The 9,874-nt window shown below is 42.3% G+C and overlaps 1 long non-coding RNA gene across 1 annotated transcript; it reads left to right on the top strand.

Moving 5' to 3' along the window:
- Positions 1-77: 77 nt before the first annotated feature.
- Positions 78-7,187, top strand: LOC146427145 (uncharacterized). Its single transcript, XR_014856492.1, has 2 exons — positions 78-1,483; positions 6,858-7,187. It is a non-coding gene; the product is annotated as an uncharacterized LOC146427145 (long non-coding RNA).
- Positions 7,188-9,874: the final 2,687 nt, after the last annotated feature.

The following is a 9,874-nucleotide window of genomic DNA, read 5'->3' as shown; positions in this document are numbered from 1 at the left end:
CGCGCCAACTGCGCATGCGCGGCGCATGCCATTCGCCCAAACTGCGCGTGCGCAGCTCCTGCCCCGTCCGTGAGGGATGAAGGAATGGAGGAATGTGGTGAGCTGTGGGGTACTCAGCAGGACGTGCAGTGCAACCTCTGGCCCTGCACGGCCACCCCAACAATCCCACCCTGTGCCTCTGAGCGTTGTCCGAACGCTCCTGGAGCTCCGCTAGCCTTGGGGCTGCGACCATTCTGTGGGGAGCCTGTTCAGTGCTTGACCACCGTTTGGGGGAAAACCTTTTCCTCATAGCCAGGCTTATCCAGTCTGTTTGCTTCTAGATACACTTCCTGGATTCCTGGAATAGCATCCTGTCTCCCGGCGGGTCACACTCCTCCCTTTGTTCTAACACACAGGGGCTTTGCTGGGAGCAACAGTCCTTTGTCTGTCCTGCTCCTGCCTCCCTGCCGTGTGCTCCTTAGAATATCTCCAGATATTGCTCCTGCTGGGGCAAATCCAGAGGAGGCCACGAAGCTGACAAGAGGATTGGAGTCTCCTCCCTATGGAGCCAGGCTGGGAGAGCTGGGAATGTTCAGCCTGGAGAAGAGAAGGTTGTGTGGAGACCTCACAGCACCTTCCAGGATCTGAAGGGGCTACAGGGAACATGCAGAGGGACTTTTCATCAAGAGCTGAAGTGACAGGATAAGGGGAAATGTGTTCAAACTGAAAGAGGGGAAATTTAGGAAGAAATTTGTATTGGGAAGAAATTCTGCCCTGTGAGAATGGTGTGGCCCTGGCACGGGCTGCCCAGAGAAGCTGTGGCTGCTCAATCCCTGTGTTGGAAACCATATAACTTTTTTTTTTTTTCCTCTAGTTAGGCTTGGCTTGACTTAGCTTTGGGGAAAGGAATTTTCTTTAGTTTTTTTTAGGAGATATAGTATCACTCTAAGGAGGTGGGCTTAGCATACCGACAGAGTGGGAGTAGCCCAGAGATGCCCAGAAAGATAAAAATCCATTAACAGAGCATCAAGGGAACATCCGTGGCCATCTACAAACATCCACCCCAGCCGCCGCCTCTGGCAGAGCGGAAAGGACTGATAAGAAAATCTAACAACGGGGATCTAATTAACATCGGAGGCCAGGAGATTGGGATCCAATGGGAAACTGAATACTGGGGGCTGCTCAACTCCGGGCCAATGAACTTTGAAACAGTGCATTTCTCTGGGGTTTGACTGTTTTAAAGTTGGAGGGGAAATCCTCCAACGTGTGTGTTTGGAGTATTTTCCTTGGCACATGCTGGCCAGAAAATAAAGTAATGCCTGCTTCTCTATCACTTCAAATATAGTGCCAGAGGGTTTTTATTTTCTTCCCGATTTTCGGTGACAATTTCGGCGATCACAATTTCGGGATGCTGTTGATTACTCCACGGATTCCGGGATCCTGAGTGTGTCCCCAGCGTGCACGGAAATTTCATCCGGAGAGACCTCTCGCTCCCCGGAATCCGGTGAGTCCAACACAACATCCCTGGTTTTTTATTTAAGGCATTACTTTTGGGGTAAAATATAAGGGTGATGATATAATTAGATAATGGAAAAAAATCACTAGTGATTAATACATATGCGTAATTCTGAGTTTGATTCTCGGTGTCCGGTTGCCGCGTTTCCGAGTTTGAGCTAAAAATCAATTGCAGTTTGTATTTGAGTTAGACGCATAGCTACAAGCGCTTTAAATTTTTAAATAAGTTTGTGCGTGCATGAAAATCACGTGTGTGTGTTTCACCGGTTTATAAATCCACGCGGGGACGCCTCTGAGATAAAAGTAACTTACTGAGGGTTTTAACGTGTTGTGAATGCCTGCCTAATTTTTTGTGTGCTTTTTTTTTTTTTTTTTCCCTCTGCGTGTGCTAATAAGTGTCCCTTTGGGACTCGTGTCTGTGTAACTCTCATTTGTGAGCCTAAAGCTGTCTCTGTGCCAAGTTTCAGTGATTACAGAATTCGGTATGGGTTTAACGTTATCTTCACATACTCAAGAAGGAGATGTACCCAGAAGTTCACCCTTGGGCTGTATTTTGCAAAATTGGAAAGTGTTCAAAAGCCACCGTTTAACCCGTAAACAATTGATAGAATATTGTAACCTCTGGTGGCCGAGTTATCTATTAGATAATAAGGAAAAATGGCCATGTAATGGGTGTTTGGATTCTGATACAATCTTGCAGTTAATGCTATATTGTCGGAAAAAAGAGAAGTGGAATTAAATACTTTACGTAGATTTGTTCTGTGAATTGATAAATAATTTAGATTTACGAAAGAAATGTGTTTTGTTACCTGGAGAGCCAAAGCCGTCTATGACACAGGATTTAAAGAAGGATAATAGAAGTAAATCTCTGGAATATGGTTGTATAGAATGTTGCAGTGGAAGGAGGTGTCTGATGCATGATCCCGCAGTGGAAGAGGTTGAATTTTTAGCATCCCCTGGAAGAAGGGAAAGGGCGGCAGCATCTGGGGAGCCTTCAGCAGCACAGGATGGAGAGGGAACGAGTGGGCATTTTGAAGGTGAAGGGGAGTTGAGTCCGGTGGCAGGTAGAACCCGAAATGCAGTAAAAGACAGGAACGGGGAAAGGGGGGTAATTCAAACCCCACCCCGGCAAGCTGCCGGGACAGAAGGACCGGTTACTGTTAAGGTGCCGTTTTCAGTGGCACATTTAAAATCCTGGAAAGAGCTCGCAGGATCATACAGGGAAGATCCCGAGAAAGTAGCTAAGATTTTTGAGACTATTATTAGAACTCAAGATCCGGACTGGTTAGACATTCAAGTAGTATTGGTTTCTCTGTTAACCCAGGGGGAGAGAGGTAAGGTGTTGGCAAAAGCCAAAGAAGAGGCTGAGAGACTCCATGCTCAGGGTGCTCAGCCGGGAACTGCTGACCAGTATTTCCCTGAGGCAGATCCGCAGTGGGACCCAAATAACCCAGGGCACAGGGAGCTATTGACTCGGTATCAGAGGTTGGTTGTGTTCGGCATAAAGTATGGCATCCCAAAAACTAGAAATATATCTAGGCTATATCGAGTAATTCAAGGAAGGGATGAATCTCCTTCTGATTTTTATCAGAGACTCTTGGATGTGGCCAGGAAATATACTGATCTGGACCCTGAGAGAGAAGGGGATGAGTTACTGTTAACAACATTATTTGTGGGGCAATCCGCTCCAGACATTAGAGTAAAACTTCAAAAAATGGAAGGGGAGGATTCTAGAAATATAAACAAATTGCTGGATATAGCCTGGAAAGTTTATAGCAGCAGAAAGGACATTAGAGATGCAAAACTCATGGCAGCTATAAGAGGCCTAAGAGAAAAAAAAGGAGACAGACAGTCCTCATGAAGCCTTGGGGAGAAGCAGTCATCCCGAAACCCCAGGGAGGGGCGGATATAGTGGAATCCCAAGGAGGGGTGGTTCCCGGGGAGTCCCAAGGAGAAGCAGTTCCCGTGAAACCCCAGGGAGGGGCAGCCTTCGTGGCCAGGGCCTGGGTAAAAACAGTGTGCAAATTGCAAACAAGTGGGCCACTGGCAGCGCGAGTGCCCACTAAGAAATGGGCACATCCCTAACGAAACTGTGAGACTTTTAGAATTAAATGAAGCTTGAAGGGGACCGGGGAAGTCATCCCCAGCTGAGCCCCTGGTTACTCTGAGGTTGGGGAAAGAACAAGTTGATTTTCTAGTAGATAACGGGTGCAACTTACTCTGTTCTAAACACTTGCAAGGAAACTCTTAGCCAAAACACTGTAAATGTCACAGGTGCCACCAGGAAAAGCAAAAACTTGCCATTGTTTCAACATCTAAAATTCAAAATAGGTAAAACATGGTTAACTCATCAATTTTTATATATGCCTAAAGGCCCAATGTCTTTGCTTGGAAGAGCTATTTTAAGCAGGTTGGACACAAAAATAATATTAAAAAATGGACAAATACAAGTGTGTATTCCCTAAACTAAAGCCCTGGAAGCCCAGGTTTTTATGTTGTTACAGCAACCAGACACAACAGAAGAGATCCTAGAGGAAGTAAAAAAGGCTGTCACTACACTGGTGTTGGCCATTGACATTCCAGGGAGAGCAAAAGCAGCAGAACCAGTAAGAATACAATTGAACCTGATGTGAAACTGGTAAGACAAAACCAATATCCTTTATAGTTGGAAGCTAGAAAAGGAGTGGAAAAACTAATTGCAAAATTTTTACGACATGGACAATTAAGTGAATGTGAGTCAGTATGTAACACTCCGAACTTACCTGTAAAAAAACCACATACTAATGAATACAGATTAGAACAGGACCTCAGAGCCATTAACAAAATAGTGCAAGACATTCACCCAGTGGTAGCAAACTCCTACACACTTTTAACCACAATTAAAGAGTCTGATGAGTGGTTCACTGTCTTAGATCTTAAGGATGCTTTCTTCTGCATACCCTTTGACAATGAAAGTCAACCCTTGTTTACTTTTGAATGGAAAAACATCTCAACAGGTCACAAAACCCAATTAACCTGGACCGTTCTTCCACAAGGCTTTAAAAATTGTCCCACATTGTTTGGTAGCCAACTGGCAAAAGAATAGGAAATATGGAAAATAATGAATGAAGAAATCATTTTGCTACAGTATGTTGATGATATCCTGATTGCTACAAGGGCTAAAGCAGACTGTGTCAAATTGACTATAAGTTTACTAAACTTTCTGGACAAGCTGGTTACAAGGTATCCAAGAAGAAAGCCCAAATCACCAAAGAACATGTAACCTACCTGGGATTCACCATTTCCCAGGGTAAGTGAAGTCTCAGGACTGAGAGAAAGGAGGCAATCTGTCAGACTCCAGAGCCAAGGTCTGTACATGAGTTAAGAACTTTCCTAGGGATGGTGGGCTGGTGTCACGGATTTCTAATTATGGGCTTCTGGTAAGACCCTCTTATGATGCCCTGAAAAACTCAGAAGAAGTATCAGAGTGCCACACAGCTTTCAGAGACTTAAAAAGAGCCCTAATGTTGGCCCCTGCACTGATTGCCTGACCTGACCAAACCTTTTGAACTGTTTGTGCATTAATGTTTACACCTTGCATTTCCAGTGTTGGTTCAGAGGTTGGGCACAAGTTAAAGAGCTGTGGAATATTTTTCCAAACAGCTGGACAACATGAGCAAGGGGTGACCCAGCTGCCTTCAAGCTTTGGCAGCAACAGTCCTTCTGATCCAAGAAGCCTGGAAGCTGACCATGGGCCAGAAAATGACTGTGTTCCTCACGTTGTTATCTCCACCCTAGAACAACAGAGGGGCCATTGGTTGAATGCTTAACTATCAAGTTGTCCTGTTGCAACCAGATGATGTGGAATTAAAAACTACAACTGCCCTGAACCCAGCTATGCTCCTTGAAGGTGAACCAAACTGCCAAGAAGCCACACAACATGACTGTCTTCTAACTATTGAACAAGTTTATTCCAGCAGAGAAGATTTAAAGGACACTCCAGTGGAAAGTCCAGACTGGGAACTCTTCACAGATGGTAGTAACTTTGTGCAGGAAGGAAAATGAAGATTTGCTGTTGTAACCCAGACTGAGGTAATTGAAGCCAACCCATTACTTGTTAACACCTCTGCACAAAAAGCTGAACTCACTGTTCTACAGCGAGCCTTAGAATTGTCTAAAGGTAAGAAAATCAACATGTGGACTGATTCTAAATATGCATTTGGAGTGCTACATGCTCATGGAGCTATCTGGAAAGAACGAGGGCTCCTCTCAGCACAAGGATCTCCTATCAAATATGGAGATATCATTAAACAACTTCTAGACAACATTTGGCTACCAATTCAAGTGGCTGTAATACACTGTAAAACTCATCAATTTAGAAATACACCAACTAATGTTGGAAACAGATTGGCAGATAAAACTGCTAAAGAGGTGGCAGAGAAAAGCATCCTTATAGTTGTTCCATCAAAATGCATGAACCTTCCAAAAGTGACCCCAGAACACCAAACCCATGATAAAATGTTAGCTGAACACTTAAAAGCCCACCTAAACTCTGAAGGGTGGTGAGTGACATCACAGGAACAAATTATAGTACCTCAAGCAGAAAGGAGACAAATAGCTGAAGATAAACATAAAGGAACACATTGTGGGGCAAAAGCTATTATAGATAGCTTGAAGCCACAAGTAGTTGGTGTAAGAATGTCTGGAATCATTAAAAGTATTGTTGGGAAGTGTAAAATATGTTTGCAGAACAATCCTCAGTCTTAAAAAGACCTTTTCCAGGTACTAAAAAAAATGGAAATTGTCCTGGTGATTATTGGCAAATAGATTTCTCTGAATTACCTTGACAAAAAGGATATCAGTACCTGCTAGTTTTGGTTGATACATTTTCTGGATGGCCTGAAACTTTTCCCTATCGCACCAGCAAATCAAGGGAAGTTACTAAAATATTATTGAAAGAAATAGTACCTCGATTTGGAATTCCATTAGGAATGTCCTCAAATACAGGACCCCATTTCATCGCAGATATTGTGCAAAACCTGTCCAAAACTTTAGGAATCAAATGGGATTTACATACTCCTCGGAGACCACAATCCAATGGAAAGGTTGAAAAAATGAATCAAGGCCTAAAAAGACAAATTAGTAAAATCTGTCAAGAAACCAAACTTAAGTGGCCACAGGCTCTTCCTCTGGATTACTTAGAATCAGAATTCAGCCAAGCTCCAAGGAGAAGGTAAGCCCATTTTTTGAGATCCTGTATGGAAGACCATACCAAACTCTGACTATTCCTGGGGAAAATCATGTAATGGGTGATCATCATTTAAAAAAATATGTCATTTCCTTGGGAAAACCACTTTTATCACTGCATAAGTTTGTTGTTCTAGCCTTACCAGTAACATTGGATATTCAAGTTCACCCTTATCAGCCAGGAAACTGGGTCTACATGCAGTTGTAGAGCAAAGAACCTCTCCAGCCCAAGCTGAAAGGACCATTTCAAGGTCTATTGACTACTCATACAGTGGTAAAAACCACTGGTGGAGACTCCTGGATCCATTACTCACAAATCAAGCCAGCTCTGGACCCAGAAGAACCACTCTGGACAGTGCAACAAGCAGCAAACCCTTTGCAAATAAAGCAGCAACAGAATCAGAGACACTTAGATGGGAAATGCTACATGGTTTCTTTTATATTTGCAGAATAAATTTGTCTGGCTATTTTTGTTTGGAACAGTCAGCCATCCCAGCAAGGCCTTTAGACTGGCAAGCCTAGGTTCAAATCCTGGATGGGTAAGTGGGCAAAAAGAAGGAGGTAATAATACGTATTTTCACACTAATTTGACACATATTGAACCAATATTACCTGACCCCTGGAAAAGAAATTCTCACCTAAAACTCATGCAGGCCATGACATTGTTAACAAACAGCAGTAACTGCTGGATTTTTTTCTGAGTTTCCCGCCCATTCAGATGAAGGTATACAAATGATAGGGGTTTTCTATTCTCCAGTAGTTTTTCCCCAGTTGATGTAATGCACCTTTTTAAAGAAAAGGCAGTTTGCAACACCATAGACACACAAAACTTGTCAGTAAAAGTAACAGCTATAAATGCTCCCTGTGTTCAGAGGTGTCCAGAAAAACCAGACAACCCCTCTGCAACAAACAAACACACCTAATTGTATATCAAGGCTAATGATAGGAAACTATCTCAAATGTAATTTGTATTTAGATGTAACAAATAAAAGTATGAATACACACTGGTGGCCCATTCCAGATAAATGGGATACTACTGGCTCTGTGGAAATTTAGCTAGAAAAGCTCTGCCACCTAAATGGCAAGGAATATACACCATTAGAACAGTAGTACAAGAAATGAATATCATTAATAAGTCAGAATTCCCCAAAGGACACCTGCGATCCTTTATCACACGACATAAATGAGATCTAACTCCATTACTTGAAAAGTCCTCTGGGTTCAACAAATTTATGAGAGGATTTGTATCATGGTTAGGAGTACCTGAATTGGGAAAAGCCATCGTAAACATCTCTGGAATTATTGAACAAACAGAAAACCAAACCAGTGATGTAATTGATGTTTTACAACAGGAAGTCACCAGCCTTTCTAATATAGTCTAAGGAAATTGAATGGCCTTGATCTGATCCTGGCTTCCAGAGGTGGGGTGTCTGCTGGGTGTGTATAGATCAGACCCAGAGAATACAAACTGATCTGGAAGAAATAAGAAAGAATTCTGAAATCTTTCAAGAAATACAAAAGAACAAAAGAGTAAATATATTCACCTGGATTAAATCTATTAGATGGATTCCTAATCTACACGCAACCATATGAAAAATTAGCTGGCATTGTTATCATAGTTATGACTGCAATGATTGGCTTATGGGTCTTAATCCAAATTTGCCAATTAGGATGTAATACACTGTGCAAACTCAGTGAAAACAAACTCATATAAAGTTTTAAGTTTTTTGTTTTGGGAAAAAAAAAAAGCCTCTAAGGATGGCTGACTATTCTTGAAATAATCTTTAAGTTTTTGTTATTTGAATTAATAGGGTTTAAAACAATAAGTTAAGTGGAAGTGACCTTAAAAAATATATGGTCACTTCCAAAGGGGAGAATTGTTGGAAACAATATAACTTTTAAATTTTTATTTTGTTTCTCTAGTTAGGTTTTCCTTGACTTTGCTTTGGGGAAAGGGATTTTCTTTAGGTTGTTTTAGGAGATATAGCATCACTCTAAGGAGATGGGCTTAGCATACCAACAGACTGGGAGAAACCCAAAGACACTCAGAAGGATAAAAGGCCATCAACCTCAGGAGAACATCAGTGGCCATCTAAGAACATTCACCCCAGATGCTGCCTCTGGCAGAATTGGAGACATCCTGAAAGGACTGATAAGAAAATCAAGGAATGAAGATCTAATTAACATCCGAGGCGAGAAGATTGGGATTCAATGGGAAACTGAATACTGGGGGCTGCTCAACTCCGGGCCAATGAACTTTGAAACAGTGCATCTCTCTGGGGTTTGACTGTTTAAAGTTGGAGAGGAAATCCTGTAAAAACGTGTGTGTTTGGAGTATTTTCCTTGGCACATCCTGGCCAGAAAATAAAGTAATGCCTGCTTCTCTATCACTTCAAATACAGTGCTAGAGGGTTTTTATTTTCTTCCCGATTTTCAGTGACACCTGGAAGTGTCCAAGGCCAGGCTGGACAGGGCTTGGAGCAGCCTGGATAGTGGGAGGTGTTCCTGCCCATGGCAGGGGTGAACCTTGGGATCCCTTCCACTCCAAACCATTCCATGATTCTGGGATTCTCTCACAGATATTTGGGGTTGATTTAAAGGCTATGAAATTACCGTTTGAATCGGGGTTTGTGCAGTGTGTGTGTCAGAAACAATATAACTTTAGAAATTTTATTGTATCTCTAGTTAGTTTTACTTGACTTTACCTAGGGAAAGGAGCTTTTCTTTAGTTTTTTTAAGAGATATAGTATCACCCTACGGAGATGGGATTAACATACCACGGATTGGGAGTAACCCCGAAGATAACCAGAGAGATAAAGACCCTTAACAGAACATCTGCAGGACATTGTGACACCAACTGAACATCCACAGGTCATGGGGTTATCACAGACATTCACCAGACACCATCTCCAGCAGGGGTTTTGACTATAAAATTCGGGAGAAAATTTTCTGATGTTATGTGTTCTTGGAATACTTTCCTAGGCACATCCTGGCCAGCAAATAAAGTAATGCCTGATTCTCTATCACTTCAAATACAGTGTTAGAGGGTTTTTCTTATTTTCCCGCAGATTCGGTGACATGTGGATGATTTGTTGTTTACAAGTGTCAGAAAATACACCAGGTTAAAAATTTTGTACAACTTTAGTCAAAAGTT

Source organism: Lichenostomus cassidix, chromosome 25 (assembly GCF_008360975.1).
Source record: "Lichenostomus cassidix isolate B80296 chromosome 25, HeHo_3.0, whole genome shotgun sequence".
NCBI lineage: Eukaryota > Metazoa > Chordata > Aves > Passeriformes > Meliphagidae > Lichenostomus > Lichenostomus cassidix.
Note: the sequence above shows the minus strand (reverse complement) of the source record. Positions and strands in the feature narration are given on the sequence as shown.